Genomic DNA, 19,811 nt, shown 5'->3' on the forward strand with positions numbered 1-19,811 from the left:
GGCATGGCTGGCCCAGAAACGTTCTCATTACATGTCGGACTTGTTTCATGGTAAGTTAACGTTAGGTCTGATATTTGGGTTGGTGAAATGCTAACGTTATAAGTTATAAGTTCGTGAATAACAGTGTTGGCCAACATGGTGCTATAAAGCTTTTGTCCGCCAGAGGACGCTGTTGATCAGTGAGGTCCTGTTACCGGATACTCTGCCAAAGGGCCGGGAGCGAGACTAACCGCCCCATTTTCATTGGCGGCCCTTCAACCGTGAACAGCGGCAGCGGTTCGATCAGTTAGCGGTCCTCACACTGCAGCACAATCAGCTGGCGCTCAGCCCTCTTCGTGTTCACGATGTGTAGAGGACAGGACATGTAAGCAGTCGGCTCTCCTTTTGTATGTTAGAGACCTGGCTGTAGAATTTCCTGTCGCGTTGTCCTTTACCGAAGATCCGGAGGAGACGCAGTGGAGATTTTCCCCTGCCGAGCCCGTCTTGGCCGGGGCCGCGGAACCTTGGTCGGCCGGACCGCATTCCTTCACTCTCTGAAGACCAGTGGGTAGGAGTGTCCGCCGCGTGAGTTCGCTGGCAGGCTTCGCTGTCATTCCTGGCTGGATTTCTAGGTAAGGGCGAGGGTTCGGATTATATTTTCCCCGGGATTGTGTAACGATGACCGTTAGAAAGGGGAAGTGTTGTGGGTTTTCACACGTCCTGTGTTTGATGAAGAGAGAGGTGCAGTTCACGGTGTGCCAACATGTCAAGGCACGGGGCGTGATCCCTCCCGAACAAGGCTTTCATTGTCTCATACATATTCCTTCCGAAACTGAGATGACTGAGGCAGATCCATGCCAGCTTTCGGTGTAGTTTATAGCGACATTCTACTCGGCAAAATCCGAACCACGTCATGTGGATCGAGGGAAGCCCAGTGTTTGTTGGCGAACTGCCTCTCGATGACAAGCCCCGTTATTTGACACCCCGTGGTGTTTGGACTGCTCAACCCCAAACAAAATACCTCCGAAGTGAATCTCGTAATCTGGGCTTACTTTTTATATTCTACAACTGTATTGAAGATTTGGATGTTGTTTTGGAACTTCCGATGGTTGGGAGGTTAGGATGACAGCTTCCGATCCCGAGGGGCTTCCCCGGCAGACATGGGGTCAGCGCAGGTCACGACATGGGGTCCCAGCACGTCTTGCACATGGAAAACAAATTCTTCAACATCAAAAACATCAAACTTTATTTTCTCAGTCCAGTCCGATGTTTACAATGTCATCCCCGTTGAACACATATGGCAGTCCCTTTCAAGCAGCTTGTTTTCCTATGGAGGATATTTAATCCTTAAAAGTAGCCATTGTCTTACAAATACAACCTAAGAGTTTGCTACTCTATTGATACTTTTGTGATTGTATTGTAATTGATTAAACCGAGTGTGTAGATCCCTTCCCCATAGGAAAGGAAAGAATAAAAAGGATCCAGACGATTGGTTTTTATCTATTGGCTCCTAGTTGGCTCCCTGAATTCCAAATGAGATGAATGAATGAATTGCCAAGTAAGTTGGGATTTTTTCTAGATGGTACCATTTGAAAGTTCTGCCAATACTTATGCAAGGGTGGTAACGTTACATGTATCTTGATATGTAGAAGGCATCACATAGCAATTTGTCATATGTTGCAGCATGCTTTTTGGTTAAAAAACACAAAATCAAATTAGCTGCTCCTTTGGCATCTGTGGTCATCACACCCAGGGGGATTCAGGGAATCAGTGAAAGGGCTGTAGCAGAATAATTGCCACATTTGCAAGCAGGAAATCAAGCTTTTTACGGCTTTTTTATTGGAGGCTGGACATGTAAAGGTGATCTCCTGTCGCTAATGCTGGTAACTCACCTAGGCTTGGATTAACTGCACCATAATTATCACAGGAAGGCTTCCACATAATCATGCAGATTATCACAGCCAGATGGCCATTCCTGAGTATGGAAGGTAACCCGAAAATCAGATTGTATCTGGGAAAATTAACTAGGTTAAGGTTTTGAGGTCAATGAAATCAGGGGAATAAAGGGCATAGCTGTGACCAACTGGCCAGTGTAACTTCCCAGGAAAATAACCTTAGGGACCATTAAGTGATTATGATTATCTGGATATTCTATATGATATTTTCGTCATATCTACTCTTGATGATTTAATTGGTGATATATTGAAAGCAACCTGATATGATAATGGAATATGTCTTTCACCAAAAGTACAGTGTACGTAGTTCTAAAGTGGTAACGTTACATGGAGTTTGTTAACGTAGCTGTGGTTAGGGTTCACTTCTGCTAAATTTTTTCCAGTAACATGGCCGTCCCAGTTTATGGATGGAGAGATATTTGTGGTAAAAATTTGTGGTAAAAATATCGCAGAACAAAGGAAGCGTTGTTGTTGTAAGGAAGATTGGCAGACAGACCTTACAGGGAGGGGGAACCCCTGGGGTTTTGGCCATAAATCAAATCAGGAAGGACCGCCCAGATTCCAGAAATGTGCAGGATACAACTTGAGGCATTGGTGTGTCCTCTGGAGGAATATTGGTGGGAAATCATGCAGCTGGTAAGGAAGGCAGCGGACAAATTTCCACCTTCCCCCTGGCAAATAATCTCCTTGGACAATCGGATGTTGTTGGGCTAAGTGAGGGCCTGCATGCTGTTTCTGTGAGGCCAAATTTTATCGGCTCTCCCTCCAGGATTCCCCCTTGCAGACCCTCGTTAGTCATGTGGAAAGAGGGGGTTGTAATCAATGCATGGGATTAGTGACTGGATTATCAAGAGGACTACTGACAAGTTCTGTTGCTACAGTCGATCTACTTCGAGAGCATACCAAGATCACCACTATTTCAGTTACGGAAAGCTTTTGCTTTGTGATCTACATGTATTATATAGCCCTTCTATAGCCAGATATTTAAGCCCTTTCTATAGAATCAACAGCATGTCCTACTGTGGAATTCGTAAGGGATACTGGTACAGTACATTATCGTATGGCTCAACACATCATTACATACAGCTTGCATGTTGTTTTTACATACAAAGTAATGAGAGACTGATAACAAAAGGTTTAATGTCTATAATGCCTCGAAGATGTTTTGTAGAGAATGACTTGACATCACGTGGCACTTTTTAGAGGTTTGTAGTTTATGTTGGAGAGATGGGTAGTCAACAGGCCATCATGAAGACTGTTATGAAGACCTAGCCTCCTGCATTCATAATTATAAACTGAAGTTACACAAACATTATCCATCTTGTACCAGAGTTGGCAGAGAGCTTTAGTTGAAGGAAATTCCAGAAATGTTTATCTCTACTCCAAATATTTTGGAAGCAATTTGGAAGTTGATTCAGAACATGTGCAGAAACACTGGTAAAAGCTGTCATCAGTCAATTATACCTGTATTGAGGCAGTATCAAATGTGATAATAGAAACAAGAGCCAACTGGCTGTGGGCAGGAAAGCTATCAATCAGAGAAGTGTTGCTGCTGTTGTAAGTATAAACATGTGTAGGACTGGCCAAGAACAATAATCAGTTGGCAGGGATGGTGGTATGGTAAGGATCCTGCTCTAACATGTTTATTGAAGTGTGGAAAACTTTGTGAAATGTACCTATAATATTGTGACATTTAACTGTACATAAGGTTACATCATGTAGGTTGTATGAATAAACAAGGGAGTCTTTCACTGTTGAAATGTAATATAATGCCAATAGATCAACAGATTTTTAATTACCTTAAGACCATTATCAAGCTTATAAAAGCTTTGCCTTGGAGTTTCCCATTCATATCAAGCACTGCATACATGTGTTATAATTATTATAATTATCTAGATGTTGCAATCTTCTGGGAGTCTATCTCCTGCATATTTTCTGCCATTACATGTCAATTATCCCAGTGGGAGGGCGTCCTATGGGTGGAACAGCATGGTTCATCTGTGCACCTCCCACTGTACTGTACTGTACTGATGATTCAATTAATGTTTTATTCTTATGATAAAGCTAGGGGAAGGAGAGACAACAGTTAATTTCTAGAAATCAATCATCCTTAAAGTTATCAAGAAAAAAGTTGGTACCTACAAATGATTAATTGCATGCACTAGAAAATTGTGTACTAGTAGTATTTATTTATTGACAAAAGGATTTTTGATGTGTAGATTATAGTTGCAGGTCCAGATGTTTTACCTCTTGACTTGTCAGTCTTTGTGCCCTCATTGTGTGAGAATGGTACGCAGTATAAAGAGTACAATATTCTTTCAGTGTCAAAGATTACAATATTCTTAGTAGATTTTCTGCTGCAAAATGTACATCTCGCTTCTCAGGATGAAATTCCTGGGATCAACAAAGTCACATAAAGGAGTTTATCCTCGGTCACATCAAACAAGCAATTGATTTATTTTGTCCTGTCCACACGATTTACACATGACCAAGTCATCAGAATTCATGTTTAATATTGACCTTTATCCCTCCGGCCCACCTAAACTCCCAAAGACGTCCAATCTGGTGGAAGGAGAGGTCAGAGGTTAGTGTACGCTGGCCGTGCCTTACAGCCGACAATTCCAGGGGAATTTATAACCCTTATTAGGTATTCTAGCCAGCAGCCTTCCAAGCCTGAAAGAGTATCGACTGTTTTGGCCTTCCTTTTATCAAGAAATTGGTGGCGGTTTTGCACGACAGAGTTGGTAATTTTGGAATACACCTCGTCTATTTTGTATGCAGTCTTGAATTCTAAGTTAAGCACTGAGAATGTCCTGTGCATAAATATTGCCTGTGGCAGTTTGACTTCCACTGCACATGCCAATTTTTTCTAACACTTCCGAAGTTAAAGCCATTGACAATTTTCAAGCCTTCAAAAATGCAATTTCCCACATTTTGAGAGGTAAGTCATGGATTTGTGATAGGTTGTCCTTTAGATGTTTTTATATTTTTACCCAAGATTATCGATTTTATCTGTTACGGTTGACGGATTGATTAAAAAATTTTCCTTCAAGTTCACGTGCCACTAAGTTACACCAATTGACGGAAAAATGGGTGCTTGCTACAGCCCTGATCGGTATATCTTGCTTTATTTATAACTTGGGTCTTTCACAAATGTCTTACCCCCACCAAGAAGTGCATCAACAGGGTATTTCCCCTCCCATGCCCTGTTTACTTTCGTCACAAATTCCGAGCCCCAAGTGAGTAGGTAAGACCTGTCTACCCTGGCCCACTTGACATTCCATTTCTGCTGGCTTAGTGCAGGGTCTGGCCTACTGACACTGCCGCCACTGTTTGACAGAGACCTACTTTTGGGCTTGTGAACACGATTCTGGTATGTCAAGTTTTCTAAACTGCTACTGAGGATAGACATGCTACTTGCATTCTGCTTTCATATGTTGGCTGAGGTCTTTTGTTGCAGTCAATAGCCATGAACTCAAAGTTCAAACTGAATTTGTTATGAGAAACTCCACTATTTATACATCAATGGAATGACTGCCTAATGTTTTGGTGGATATCCTCACAGATGACGTCTTGACCCGTCATGGTGACAGATCTTGAATGCTCTTCCTGAATTGTTCTATTTATAATTGAAATGTCAAACATGTACATATAGCATAATCATGTATACAAACATGGCCTCTGATGCTATCAGTTGAGGAAAGGAAATTTACTGTTGGTAAAGTCAGGAAAGCCCTGTAGGTGTAATGGTCTGGTAAACAAGTACTATGAGCTAATAATTTTGGAGCAGCATCCTGGTGCAGCATCGAAATAGGGCTGGCTGACTGTAGCCTTAAATAGGCATATAGGGACAATATATTTCAGCTCATTATTATAACAGAACCAGCCAATGAAATCGTACCTTGACAAACCAGTACTCTTGGAGTTGGCAGTCCCAACAATATTAACACGCATTTCTATTCAAACAACAAACCTTTGGCAGCACCCTAGGAGAAACTTATCTCCAAGCAGATCAAACTTTTCAAGGTGGCTGTATCAAACTTCAAAGACAGTATAAATTGGCAAGACTGACAGTACAAAAAAGAATGCCCAAGAAAAGGCTAAGCAAGCTATGAAATCCAGCCCTTATCATATGGCACGTGAAGTTGAAGGCAATGTCAAGGGCGGATACAATGCCTCCTCCTAAAACTTTACTGTGAGTGTGACAGTTTAAACTGCAGCCTCCAGTGTTTTATATCCTCTAACGGAGAAGACTGCATTAGAAGCACCAATGCTGTGGTACCTTTAAAGGCATTATTATTGCCAACATTTGTACGGATGCCAAACATGTTGGCAATAATGCACTGGATTTTTATCATCCATTTCTGGGATCCAGTTTCCATTCAACTTTCTCTCCTAGCCTTTGGAATCAAGATTATATATTTTATGTTGTCTTCTTTCTTATATCCACAGAGGGTTGAATCAGATAGAATAGTTTAAAAGAGAATGCCAAGTTCACTGCTACAGTGAAGAGAGCCTGAACTTGTGGCTTAGTGGCAGAGCCTGAAATCTATCTAGGGACCGCCCTAGTATTGGAAAAGCAAGCAAGCTTTATACAAATGTGGGGTCAAGTCAAGGGACCTTTCTGCCTCCCTGAAATTGAAAGCCAAAATAATTTGGTCCCTCTGAGAATAAAGACCATTCAGAATGTATACTTGACATTTGAATTTTCAGTCATGTTTGCCTTTTTGTGGTAAGGGTTCAACCAACTGTTGGAAGGAATCCAATCCGAAATGAAGTTTGGGAAAATTTTTGGCAAACAAACCTTTGGTAGTTATGAACACAGCAAGAGAGATAGATGCCTTTTTTAAATGTAACTGTCAGTATAAATCCATGGGGGAAGGTGGATTGCTCATGATCCATGGAAATGACTTTGATAGGAGGATGCCATTTTTGGCCATAGCTTTGCCGGAAATGCAAAAAAGACATTTACAGTGCAGACTATTTTTTATAGGTAAGTATGACACAGTGTTACTGGCCTGGGTATATGCATCATAGGAACGAATCCCTATCCCATCTCATTCATTCCAAAGTTGCAACAGTCTAGTGCAACTTTTGTATGTTTATAATATTCAGAGAGTATTCATTACCCATTATGTGGGACATAAAGTAGTACAGTTTAACTTTATATTGATACTAATAAATTTTATTCTGATGCAAATCCTGTCAGCTTGATTATGCACCTCATTTGAGAAGTCCTACCTTGGCTAGGATGCCCTTAGTTGGTAGTTACTCAACGCGGAGTAGCTAAATGGAATTTAAGATAGATTGGGAGCTGGTATCATAATGAATTGGAATTAAGAGAGGTAGACTGTTGTATTGTTGCGTTCTTGAAAATTGGTACTGGACCTGGAATAATAGATCGGTATATCACATGCTCTGGAAATGCTAAGTACCTGTTGTCAAGGCAGCCAATGTTGCTATGCACTGTTTACCCCTTGAGATGAAGTGGGTTTGGAATAGTTTTCACTGTTCCTGGTGACAAAGTGATTTGATTCAAATGCCACATTTGTTTCAGGTTTCTTCCTCTTCTATTCGTATGGTTACTTGGTTAGTGTTACAAAATTCATACGAAAAGCTTTAAATGCCAATATCAAACAGATTTCCTCATTCGGAATCGTTTTGTTTTGCCTGGAAATTTTTGTTTTGCCTGAAATTGCATTGGATGCCTTTAAAATCTTGTACTACATTTGTGGAAGTGTAAGTGTCCTGAGTGTCCTCTGTTGTGGAACTGGGGACACTTAATACTGTGACTTATATGCAATAATCCAAGATGTTATTACCTTGTGTTGGGTTTCTGCACACTACAGCTGTCTCTATAATGAATTTGAACATATCTCTCTGTTGGCTTCGGTCTGTTTTCACATTGTCAGTTCGGGCTGGATGTCACGGGTGCGGCCTGCGATGTTGTTATACGGGTTAGATAATTACCACCCCAGAGCCCGACTGACAAATGACTGGGGATACCCAATGTCAAATTGAAATCCATAACTTCTCTCTGCTCATTTAGTTTGAGAACTTTGAGCCATTAGCGAATGGAAGGCAGGACAGTGTGATGTTTTGGCACAGCAACTTGATGGTGTGTTGTTACTCCAGGGAAACAGGACTGTGGGAAATATAGAGTGCTAACATAACCAGAATGAAGTATTGTCATGTAAAACTACTCTTATGTTATGTTATTAAAGAAGTTTGCTCTTAGGATCAACTCTTGTTGTTAACAGAGACATATTTTATTAACCATATCCTAGCTATATGAATTATAGCCCGAACTGAACAGACTATTATATTCATCCTATTCTACTGATGATACATGTAATAGTAGGTTTAAAATGGCTGAGCTTACTGATGTTGATTTATTAGGAATGTGGTTATACCTGGGATCAGGTGAACAATCCTGACTCTACATCATTTCGACAGTTCCTGTCAGAGCAGCTTGCATGATGGAATGGCGTAACCCTCTTCAACTAAGATATATAAGTTCGAATAATACATTTTTTTAAAATGAAAACTCAATGCAAATAACGAATAAGGTACCAAAAACTGGTGGAATTTTATGAAACAAGTTCTATTTTAGAGCTATTCTTCTTTCCAATGCAGTGCGCTAAATACCACTTGCATATGCAGTGCAGGTAAAATTGGTGCTGCACAGGTATTTCTCATGTCTATATGTACTTGTACCTAACTTGCACTGCGCCATGACAAACATGACAAAACCAGCCCCAGACACTAAAGTAATGGGGACATACATGTTTAACCAGCGGTGGTCAAAAACTGCCTTATATTCTTCAAAGTAGCATCATTGAAGACAAGTGAAAGCAAAACTGGTGCTACGTACTAGGAAGAATTTTTTTCCTAGTTTCAAGTTTTTGATAAACAGAAAGCCAAAGAACCAGATAAACTTATCTGGAGCAGGTAACTTTGAATGTTGCCTGTACCAGTGCAGGTACATTTGTATCAGGTATGCAGACCTGTAATGTAACATTAACTGAGAATTTCTCTCCCTCTTTTGCTTAATTGGTCTGATATGTAAGGTTTTTGTATGTTACGTTATTAGAAAAACATCAGCAAGACAGACAGTCCCATCTGTGTTAGGAGAGGGTACCCGTTGACTGTTTGCTCACATCCAGTCTACTGCAAGGCAAACAGACCTGGGTACACAGATTATCCCTCACTCTATTTACAGCTGCTTACTGCAAGCCAGGCTTGTCCTTTTGTGATTGCTGTTAGATTAAAATTAGAATTATAAGGACAGTATATTTTCCAGTGGCAATTTTACCCAAAACCTTTATCAAATGGTTTGATACAGTAGAGTCCATTCCGCGTCACCGAGTGGGTTTTTTCTCCATGTTTCTAATACGTTTGAATTATTTAGAAGAAAAGAATACCCCTGTAACAAAAGTTCTAAATTTTTCAAAAATTTGAAAATGAAAATTTGAATATATTTGAATTCATTTATATATTTCTGAAACATTTTGAATGTGACTGTACAAAGATCTCTTTCTTTAGAATAAATTTGAACTACCCATGTGTTTCTTTCACAATTCGAAATATTTAGAACTATTTCAAACAAATAACCAAATGGTAGTTGTGGGTAATTGCCCCCATAAAAGTAGGTGCTAATCCTACTCTTCTGTCTTTCTCTGTATATTTTTAGATTTCACTGCTGGACACTGGTGGCTCTTTTGTTGTAAGGCATCAATGCCTGACACCCAGGCAGTCTACCCTGTACTCCACAGGGATGTGTGAATTACTTCCTTCCCATCCCACTGACCTATTTACAAAATGTTAGAAATAATTCGAAATAATGGTAAAAAATGGTAGAGTGCTGTTAGAAATATTTAGAAACTATTGGAAATGTCATAATCCACATCAGGAATATTTCAAACGTTTTAGAAAACAAGGGAATTATTTAGAATATTGACAAGATGTTCAAAATATTTCCAAATTATGAAATTTCTTAGACAAACAATTACAAAGAATTCAAAACATTTCTAAATAATGACAATAACAACCCACTCGGTGACGCGGAATTGACTCTATCATCTAAATTTGATTCACATAATTGATGAATCATATCATAATTAAGTTAATACTTAATTTAGTTGGGAGCCTGTTGATTTTTCTGTTAGTTTCGAATATATTGCATTAATTTTTTCCAGTAAGCTGTTTTTGTTATGTTTTAAATTATTATTCATTATTATTCCAGATTAATTGCATTGAAGCTGTTGTGATAAAGGCACTTTTGAAGTAAGGCAATAATGTGATATATGAGTTTGTGTCAGTTTCTTTTTTTTACTCAAACAGGAAAAACATTGTGAGGCGTGTGTATGTGTTGTCTGTTGTCTAGAAGTGAAGGTTGTTTATGTATACAATAACTTGAAAAAGGAATGTAGTGGCAACATGAGTGAGAGAACTTCAAGGGTATCGGAATTTACTTCAAGGTCAAATGACAGTGGTTTATCTTCCTCTCTGGAAACCAGTTTACCTGTGAAATATACATACGTGAACTGATAAAAGTATGACTATGAGACGGATGCTACTTGATATCAGAGAATATTTCAGTAAAATACAGGCGTGTTCCTCCATTGTGCAAAGATTTCCGATTTCCCTTTGGGAGTAATTCTGCCTCTAGGCATACCTTTTTTACTTAAAAAAGACGGGCATTATATTTGGGAAAACCCATAATTTATCCGTCAAAAAGAGAGATTTGGTGTCATTATGTGCTAGTCCCCTGGTTTTACCAGTAAGCAGGACTGCAGAAGATAGTGCATACATTGTAGAAATGGAATATGATATTGTGGTAGTCTCCATAGGTATAAGAAAGGTGCCAAATGAATCTCAAATGGGTATATTAGATCTAACCTCCCATAGAGTCTGATGATAGACCACTGGTATTGATATACAACAAGAAGATTTAACAAACCAGCTAGATACATATGTACACACCCTTCTTATGTTCCACTTACTAGGTCTGACGTATGTTTCCTAATGACCAATAAGGTAAATAAACCTGGATGACTGCTACATTTTTTCCTTTGACTCATAAATATGCCACCACCACAACAGGAACAACCTTGTGTCACGTAGGTGAATAACTGGCTGTTCAATATCCGGACAGACTCTCCATGCCCTGGGGGAGGGTAGTGAGAAGGGAAAACAACCTGGATGGAGATGATTTAATCATTTTCACCTCTGTGGCCTTGCTACCAGCAGGTGAGGTTAATTGAGTTCTCCATTGTCCACACCTATTACAATCAGTTTCTTTGTATCATTCTAGTTACGCGAGCCAACTGCAACAGGTACTGTAACAACAAAATGTTAATTAGGCTCTGGTAGTTTTTGGCCGTTAGGTTTTTACCCTTCTATCTCTTAACTCAGGATTGCTGTTTGTTTAGCCGACAAGCATGGTAATCAAACCTGTCTGATACTCCTGACATAACTAAACAATACATGAGGTAAGGTGATAGTGGCTACTGTCTAGGTTGCTGAAATGCTTGTCTTGATTTTAATAATGGACTTAACGAACACACAGGTTATTTGATAGTAGTTCAGGAAGCGGATTGTCACTTTGGAAGTCAGTTGTGAATTGGAATACCGATTATCTGAGAGCAGGTCAGGAAGTTGACTGTCCTTATCAAGGGAGTGGGATGGCAGGGGAAATTTAACCATCCTGTATCAGGACCAATGGGAACTTAGGCTTTATAATCAGTTTGTGACACTGAAGGTTAATGCTTATGTCATGAATGTGTGGGTTGGGTCAACATGTGGAAAGTCTGTTCAGAACTTGGCATGGTTTCAAGGCAGTCAGGCACAGAAAAATGTTATCTGTTCCTTTGGTATCCCGGCCCACTAGTCTTGTCGGAACACATTCAGATTGATTTTGGATTTATGCTTTTAAAGGGAGCATTTTATAGCTGACACTTAACATCATATCACAAGAGTTCAAGGACTTCAAACTTTGTCAGGTAAGTTATGAACTGAGTGTGATTTAAAGGAGAAAAGGCACAATGTATATAAGATTTCTTGTCATGTCTTACAGTTACTTTTAAGCTTGTTTTAGCAGTCAATATACCATATCTGACCTTTTATGTACTGTCTTAGAAGATAGCTACTAGTAGTATAGATGTCATTCCAGTGTTTGGTCATGACCGAATTGTTGGGAAGGATAGAATCTGTTCTAACTTGTATCCCTGTCAGGACAGATTCTTGGACAACACATGTCAGACGTATACTCGCTCATATGGTAACACTGTCACATTTAGGTGAAGGTGAAGCTTGTTACACAGCCAGGGCACTACAATTGCCTGTAGATTTTCACTTCACACTGCTAAAATCTTTAGGGATGACTCACTTTGGGTTCAAAGTGAAGTTTAGGCATGTGTGAATGTCTAAAATACAAAAATCAATGTTTTAATTATTTATCCCTCTGGAAACAAAACCAATGTAAAAGCCCTTTATTTCAGACTTGTACCCATGATTACTCAGTTACTGATCCTTCCACTTTTCCAGGAACTTTTCCTACCTGGAATTGTTTCCTCCCTATCTTATCACCCCTCTTGGAAAATTTAGATGGAATGGTCTTGCTTCACAGCTTATTCTTACTAGTATTCCAAACTCTGGGAAGACTAATCATTGGTCACAACATTTGTGACGGGGAAGTTATTATCCAATAATTTGATGATTTCATAATAGGCACATATTAACTATACCTAGTAATAAAGTTATAGCCTGGGTACCAGACTTTCCAGGGCCTACACAGGCCAGCTCCTATACTGCAGGGCCAACATGCCCCCAAGGAAATTACTGTATACCACAATCCCTCCAGTTAGACTCTTAGCTATACCAAATGCTTGCCAACTTGGACCTAGTGTGCTATGGATCTGTCATCCAGGCTATAAAGTGCAGACAAGAAGTCACTTTACCCTTCTTGTATTTATCTTATTTGCTGCAAAACATACTTCCAAGATTGCCTAGGCAGCCTTTAGCTCAGGTTCTTACAGATGGCTAGCCTAGGACAGGGACAAAACCGGTATGATCACAGTTACTGGTACAGTCAAACCTGCCTATAGTGGTCACTCAAGGGACTGGCCAAATTTGACCACTATGGCCAGGTGACCACTATAGAGAAACAGCCGGTTAGTTGAACCCCCCCCCCCCCGAAAAAAAAGGGACACATGCTTTGAGTACCAACAGTGATGTCTTTATTCTGAAACATATGAATACATACATTTGCAAAGGTAAACCTCTTTTATATGTACATGTGTTAGTTCAATAATTTGTTGTTCTTTTGCTTTAGTTGTACTTTATTTTGTACTTGCTTGAAAAAAAAAAGAAATACAGAAATATTGCATGGAAACATTAACTTGACATCAAAGATACATACACTCAACATATTCAGTTAATCTATTCTGGGACAATGAAACCATTCACATAATTTAAAACATACAAAATCACTGGTTGTCATTTACTGTTCTTGTGTACATACTAGTACTACATGTGGCTAAAGAAAAGAAAGCAAATCAAGCAACAAACTTTCAACTCCAAACAAATTTCTATCGACTGCAAAATCATTTAATCTAAGCTCAGCTTTCGACGATTTCTTCTCACTCTCTCTGCCAGTCGAATCACTTCCACCTTTTGGAATAAGTTTGGCGTCCGTCTTTCCGCTTTCGCTATCGTTTCTCCGCAATCGCCACGTTACTAGTAGTTGTTGTTAGTCGAAAAGTGGAAGAGAACGACATCGCCATGTTTTTGTTCTTTGGTGAACACTTGCTTCGCGCGACCGACACGCCACAGCGAATTCCAACCACGTAAATAAGTTATTTTGTACCAAGATGCTGTCTATTTAGTTAACAGCAAAATAATTGTTAGTCAGTTGCCAGTTACTTTCCGTTTTTGGTCGTTTTTGAACATGAAAACTTAGCGAAAACTCTCCTTTGTTTACGGCTTGGGTTTCTCCCCGCGTGGGTTGTCTGCCTCTACCATTATGCCAATGTGGTAGTCAACAGGAAATTTTCTCCTTTCAGACTTATATCTTTTCTAAAATATCCACTACAGTGTTAAATTTACATCTAACATTAATTGTAGTAATGTATTTCAAATGTTTTCATAATGTAATTACGTCATTTGACGCTAATGAAGTTAAATAAAACTCGGCGTATCTACCTCCATAACAGTGGAGTCTTCCGATGACCCCAATTGACCTCCCTCTGCAGCCAACATGCGCCATCTTGGAAAAATACGAAACGCATTTTCGAGCCAAATTTCTTTAATTATGCCCATGAAAAACGGAGCTATGCACATATCTACGCATTTCAAGGAATCGAGAAACCAAATATGGATATTCTTAAGTTTTTTGTAAAGATAATTTGCCGTAATCTTCGCCGAGCGGCCGAGTCCATTGAAAGCTCCATGCGGCACGCACGGCACTGGTGTTGGCGAAAAACGCAGATATCAAAGACACCCGCGACCGCAGAAACTTCGTGTCAAAAGTCAGTTTTCCTTTATTTCATACACATATGGAGTCTAATTTTCAGTTCACATTTTAGTAATGTAGCGATCGGAAAATTATCACAAGGCTCATAACGGTCGTAGCCCGAGGTGGGGTGGTGTTACGGCCGTGGTGCTTAGTGGGTTACGGTCAGCCGCGACCGCTATCGGCGGTGTTGACATGCCGGCGGGACCGGAATGGGGTGACCGCTGACCGCGTTGAACAGTGACCGCTATAGACACGATTCTTAATGCTTACGTCAATGGGAAAAATTCAAGGGACCGGCAAAAACTGACCGCTATGGCCGAGTGACCACTATACAAAGGTGACCGCTAGTACAGGTTTGACTGTATATATGTTGCCATGTAGAAACACCCCCTTTAGGATAATGGTTTGATCCGATGTACGCATGCGTACTGCGCAGTTGGTTTGAGAGAACAAAGAATACACTCAGTCGTCTCTATGCTCTGGCTTCGCTGGTCGTAATTGCGTTGTCATCTGGAACAGGAACTGTGATCTGGAACGAGGATTGGTAGGGTAACATTTGGAGGTTCTACCGAGATCCTATTTCCTGGAGTAACGGAGCGGATGAAGCGATTGCGTCGAAGAAACTGCCACAGACGCCGGAGTGAGAGAGAAAAGTTCGCGCCAAAAGTGGTCACGGGACAAAAGGTCAGAGAGGTCAAATCATCGTAAACAAAACAAAGTTCAAGGGTTAACAAGATGGCGCCGCGGTTGTAAGGGGGAGGGCGACTGCAGTATTGTTGCTACGAAAGAGAGGTTGAAAGTCGGTGCGCTGAATCAAGATTACGGTAGTTTTAGAGGGATATTTGAGCACTACAAGAGAAGTATGGCGGAAGGAGGAAAAGGCGCACAGAACAGTAGTAGTGACGATAAAACATCAGGTCCTCAGACGCCGGAGGTGACGATGAAAAACCTAGTTGATGCCACCACGAACCTGGCACGAGTAGTAAACGGTTGTTTCACTGGGATAGAGCGCTTGGGAGAGAGACTGGCCACTTTGGAGGGTGAATCTGCTGGAGAAGGAAGCCACACTGTAAGAAGAGCACTCTGGCAATCGGAGAAGAAGTCAAGGTGGAAGGTGGATAGCAGCAAGGGCAACCAACAAGCAGGGTCCAACCACAAGAAGGAGTTCAAGATAACAGGACAGGTGGGGCAGCTGAGATTTCAGTCCCTCACATATCAAATCAAGAGTGGTTTGAGGCAGGGATATACAGAGGAGGAGGTGGTAGATGCAGTAATCAGGGCGATACCAGCCGGGTCACCTCTTCGGACTTACCTGGAAGGGAAAGAACAGTTGAACCTCACATTGGTCGAACAGGTGATAAGAGCCCATGGATTAGAGGAAACTGCTACCGACCTGTACCGTAAGTTAAGCATCGGATGCCAAGAAGAAGGGGAGTCTTCACAAGGCTTTGTCACAAGGATGATGGGGCTGAGAGACAAGGTGGTAGAAGCATCAAAGGAAGAAGATGGACTATATGACGCCAAATTGGTCCAGGCGATGTTCCTCCGCTCCGTACAAACAGGCCTGAGGGACAATAACATTAGGATGGAGATGAAGCCGCACCTGGTAGCCAACTCCAACAGTAGCGACATCCTACTGTTGGAGAAGTTGAGCCGAGCCATCGTGGACCAGAAAGAACGGGACGAAAAGCTCGCATCAACAAGCTCACCTCAACAAGCTCACGTCAACAAGGTCACTGTAACAAGCCCGCGGTGCAACCAATGTACACAACAGGGGATGGAGCTGTGCCGTCATTGTTTCAGGTGTGGGGGAAACAACCACATCGCTCGGTGGTGCCGAAACAAGAACCAGGGAAACGCTTCAGGGGCACCCCAAGGGGACGAGGGGTCGTCCTAGGCAGCTCACAACCGTCCCAGAAACGACAACAACAAACAACACCAAATAATGACAATCAACAGCCCTCGGTAACAACAACTAACAACAAACAACAACAACAAACAGCAACAGCAAACAACAATCAACAGCAATCGGTTCACGTCAACGCCATGACTGCGTCACATCTAACACCAAAACAAAGAACTAAAATAACAAAGTTAGTCGGGAATCGGTGCCTGGTGTCGTGTAAGATGGATGACCAGCCAGTCCTGGCATTATGGGACACCGGTGCACAAGTGAGTATCATGACAGATACGTGGAGAGAGAAGAATCTACCAGAGATCAAGGTCAGACCAGTAATAGAGATACTTGAGGACACAGCAAGCCTCAACTTACAGGCGGCAAATGGTACAGAGATCCCATACAGTGGATGGGTAGAGGTCAGTTTTAAACTAAGCGAAGATGACTCACCAGCTATCTCTGTGCCATTTCTGACAACCAACAGCCCTAGCCAGGACCATCCGATAATTGGATACAACGTCATCGAAGAAATCCAAAAGCGCTGTGGGAGTGACTCTGCCCTGCTGTCGAGGGCGCTGCCGGTTCGGCCACAGAGGGCGGCGGCCCTGGTTAACCTGATAGAAGAGTTCAGCGTCCCGAACCCGGCAGGAGTGCGGGTCGGCAGGAAGAGAGTTCGGCTACCACGAGGGGCAACAGTTCAAGTTAGGTGCAGGATTCCTCGTGGCTCAGTGGAGGAGAAACAGATCATGCTGTTTGAACCAGATGAAGCCGGTGATTGGCCCACGGGCCTGGAGGTGGGACCGGCACTCATCCCAGTTAACTCAACGGGGATGATCAAGGTGCCTGTAACTAATTCCAACCAATATGATGTCTATCTGCCGGCAAAGACAGTGTTGGGTCGAGCTGAACCAATACGATCAGCAGTACCGGTTGAGCTGAGGAGAGTGCCTGAGGGATCTCAACACCCAACAACTGAGGACAGGAGACCAGTGAGCGAAGAACCACAGCAAACACCACAGCAAGCTCAAGTAAACACGGTTCAGGCAGAAGATGAGTTGTGGGACCCTCCAGTTGACCTGTCACACTTGAGCGAGGAGCAGAGGGAGATTGTGAAACAGATGCTCCGGGAGGAATCAGGTGCATTTTCTCGAGACGAGTCTGATATCGGCAGTATTGAAGGTCTCAAGCTGAAACTCAACTTGACAGACACAGAGCCAGTGCAAAAGAATTACGTCTCCATCCCAGCACCTCTGTATAAAGAAGTGAGGGAGTATATTGAGGACCTCATCAACCAGGGGTGGATTACCAAATCAAAGTCACCCTACTCCTCCCCGATGGTGTGCGTCCGAAAGAAGGATGGGAGCATGAGGCTCTGCATTGACTACCGCGCCTTGAACGAGAAGACAATGTCAGACAGGCAACCACTACCGAGGATCCAAGACATCTTGAACCGCCTGAAAGGAAGCACCTGGTTTTCCGTCCTGGATCAGGGTAAGGCCTACCATCAAGGCTACATGGATGAGGAAAGTCGGGAGTTCACGGCGTTCGTTACTCCATACGGCTTGTACGAATGGGTTCGAATTCCCTTCGGTCTTAAGAACGGACCTCCAGCATATCAGAGACACATGGAAGAGGTATTAGAAGGCCTGAGCCACGTGATCTGTGAACCCTATATGGACGATACCATGGTCCATAGTGACACGTTTTGAATCCCATGTTGAGCGGAACAGGAGGGTCTTACGTCGCCTTCAGGAGCACGGGTGCAAGCTTAAACCAAAGAAGTGCATCATGTTCAGGCGGCAAGTGAGATACGTGGGGAAATTAGTAACTGCTGAGGGCTACACCATGGACCCCGAGGACACGGCAGCTGTCAATGCGCTGAAGGAGAAAACACCTACCACAGTGGGGGATGTGCGGAAGCTGCTGGGATTCCTTGGGTACTACCGGACATACATTAAGAACTTCAGTCAGATTGCCAAGCCCCTGTATGATTTGCTGTCAAATCATGCCCCAAAACAACCAATCAAGTGGACAGAAGAACACCAGAGAATACTCTGCCAACTCACGGAACAGCTGACTAGCCCACCAGTGATGGCATACCCAGATTTCGAGCGACCCTTTGTACTGCACACTGATGCATCAGCTCAGGGTCTCGGTGCTGTATTGTACCAGCAAAGTGAAGGGAAGCTGCGGGTAATAGCCTATGGATCGAGGACCCTGACTCAGGCGGAGAAGAACTACCACCTCCATTCAGGGAAGCTCGAGTTTCTCGCCTTGAAGTGGGCTGTCACTGAAAAGTTCCGGGACTATCTGTACTACGCACCATCGTTCGAAGTGTATACCGACAATAACCCCCTCACCTACGTTCTGAGTACAGCCAAGTTGAATGCGACAGGTCACCGATGGGTGGCAGAGTTGGCGGACTATAACTTCAGCATCAAGTACCGACCTGGGAAAGCCAATGCAGACGCAGATGTGCTGTCAAGAGTACCACGCCCAAGTCCAGGAGATGCTGAGCGGTTTATGGCTACCTGCACAGAAGAAGTGAGTGGTGATGTACTGAGTGCCACCACCCAGGCCATGCAGGCGGTTGATCAAGGAGATGCCACATGGATAAGTGCTATCACTACGAACATTGACAGTCTACCACCTGAAGATAAGAGTGCAAGTATGGGACCATTGAGCAAGAAGGAGATCGGTGAAGCACAACGTCGAGACTCAGCCATTAGAAAGGTAATTGAACTGAAAGAAGAAGGGAGGAATCCCACTACCCGAGAGAGGCAAGACAACTCATTCGGTACAAGAGAGTACATGCGGGAGTGGAAAAGGCTTCAGATCGATGATGAGGGCATTCTCCGCCGGAGAGCTGGTCCAGTTCTGCAAATAGTGCTTCCAAAGGACTATAGAAACATTGTATACCAAGAACTACATGACAAAATGGGCCATCTGGGAGCAGACCGGGTTGTCAGCCTGGCAAGACAACGGTTCTACTGGCCAAAGATGCAGAGAGACATAGTTGAATACTGCACCTCCAAGTGTCAGTGCATTAAGCGCCGGAAGCCAAACATTCCAGACAAAGCTCCACTTACTAACATCATCACCACTGAGCCGCTACAACTGGTGTCTATTGACTATGTCCACCTTGAAAGGAGCAAAGGTGGCTACGAGTACATTCTGGTGGTTGTGGACCATTTCACACGGTTTGCTCAAGCATATGCCACCAGGAATAAGGCAGGGAGAACAGCAGCAGAGAAGCTCTTCAATGACTTCATTCCTAGATTTGGGTATCCTCTCAAGATTCACCATGATCAAGGAGCGGAGTTTGAAAACAGGTTGTTTCAACGCCTACATCAGCTGAGTGGAGTGTCGCCCTCGAGAACAACTCCCTATCACCCCCAGGGAAACGGTCAAGTGGAGAGGTTTAATCGGACTTTGCTAGCGATGTTACGTGCTCTCCCAGAAT

At 42.6% G+C, this 19,811-nt stretch overlaps 1 protein-coding gene and 1 pseudogene across 1 annotated transcript in view; one reads left to right on the forward strand and one right to left on the reverse strand.

Moving 5' to 3' along the window:
• The first annotated feature begins 252 nt into the window (after positions 1 to 252).
• Positions 253 to 19,811, forward strand: part of LOC109476886 (plexin-A4-like) — a 164,836-nt gene continuing 145,277 nt past the window's right edge. Inside the window, exon 1 of the mRNA XM_019777900.1 lies at positions 253 to 611. The gene's annotated coding sequence lies outside the window, so the exon portion shown is untranslated. The remainder of the gene's footprint in view (positions 612 to 19,811) is intronic.
• On the reverse strand, positions 431 to 1,141 carry LOC109476884 (annotated as a pseudogene).

The sequence above is a fragment of the Branchiostoma belcheri genome, unplaced genomic scaffold, assembly GCF_001625305.1.
Source record: "Branchiostoma belcheri isolate BF01 breed outbred unplaced genomic scaffold, Haploidv18h27 scaffold4, whole genome shotgun sequence".
NCBI classification, from domain to species: domain Eukaryota; kingdom Metazoa; phylum Chordata; class Leptocardii; order Amphioxiformes; family Branchiostomatidae; genus Branchiostoma; species Branchiostoma belcheri.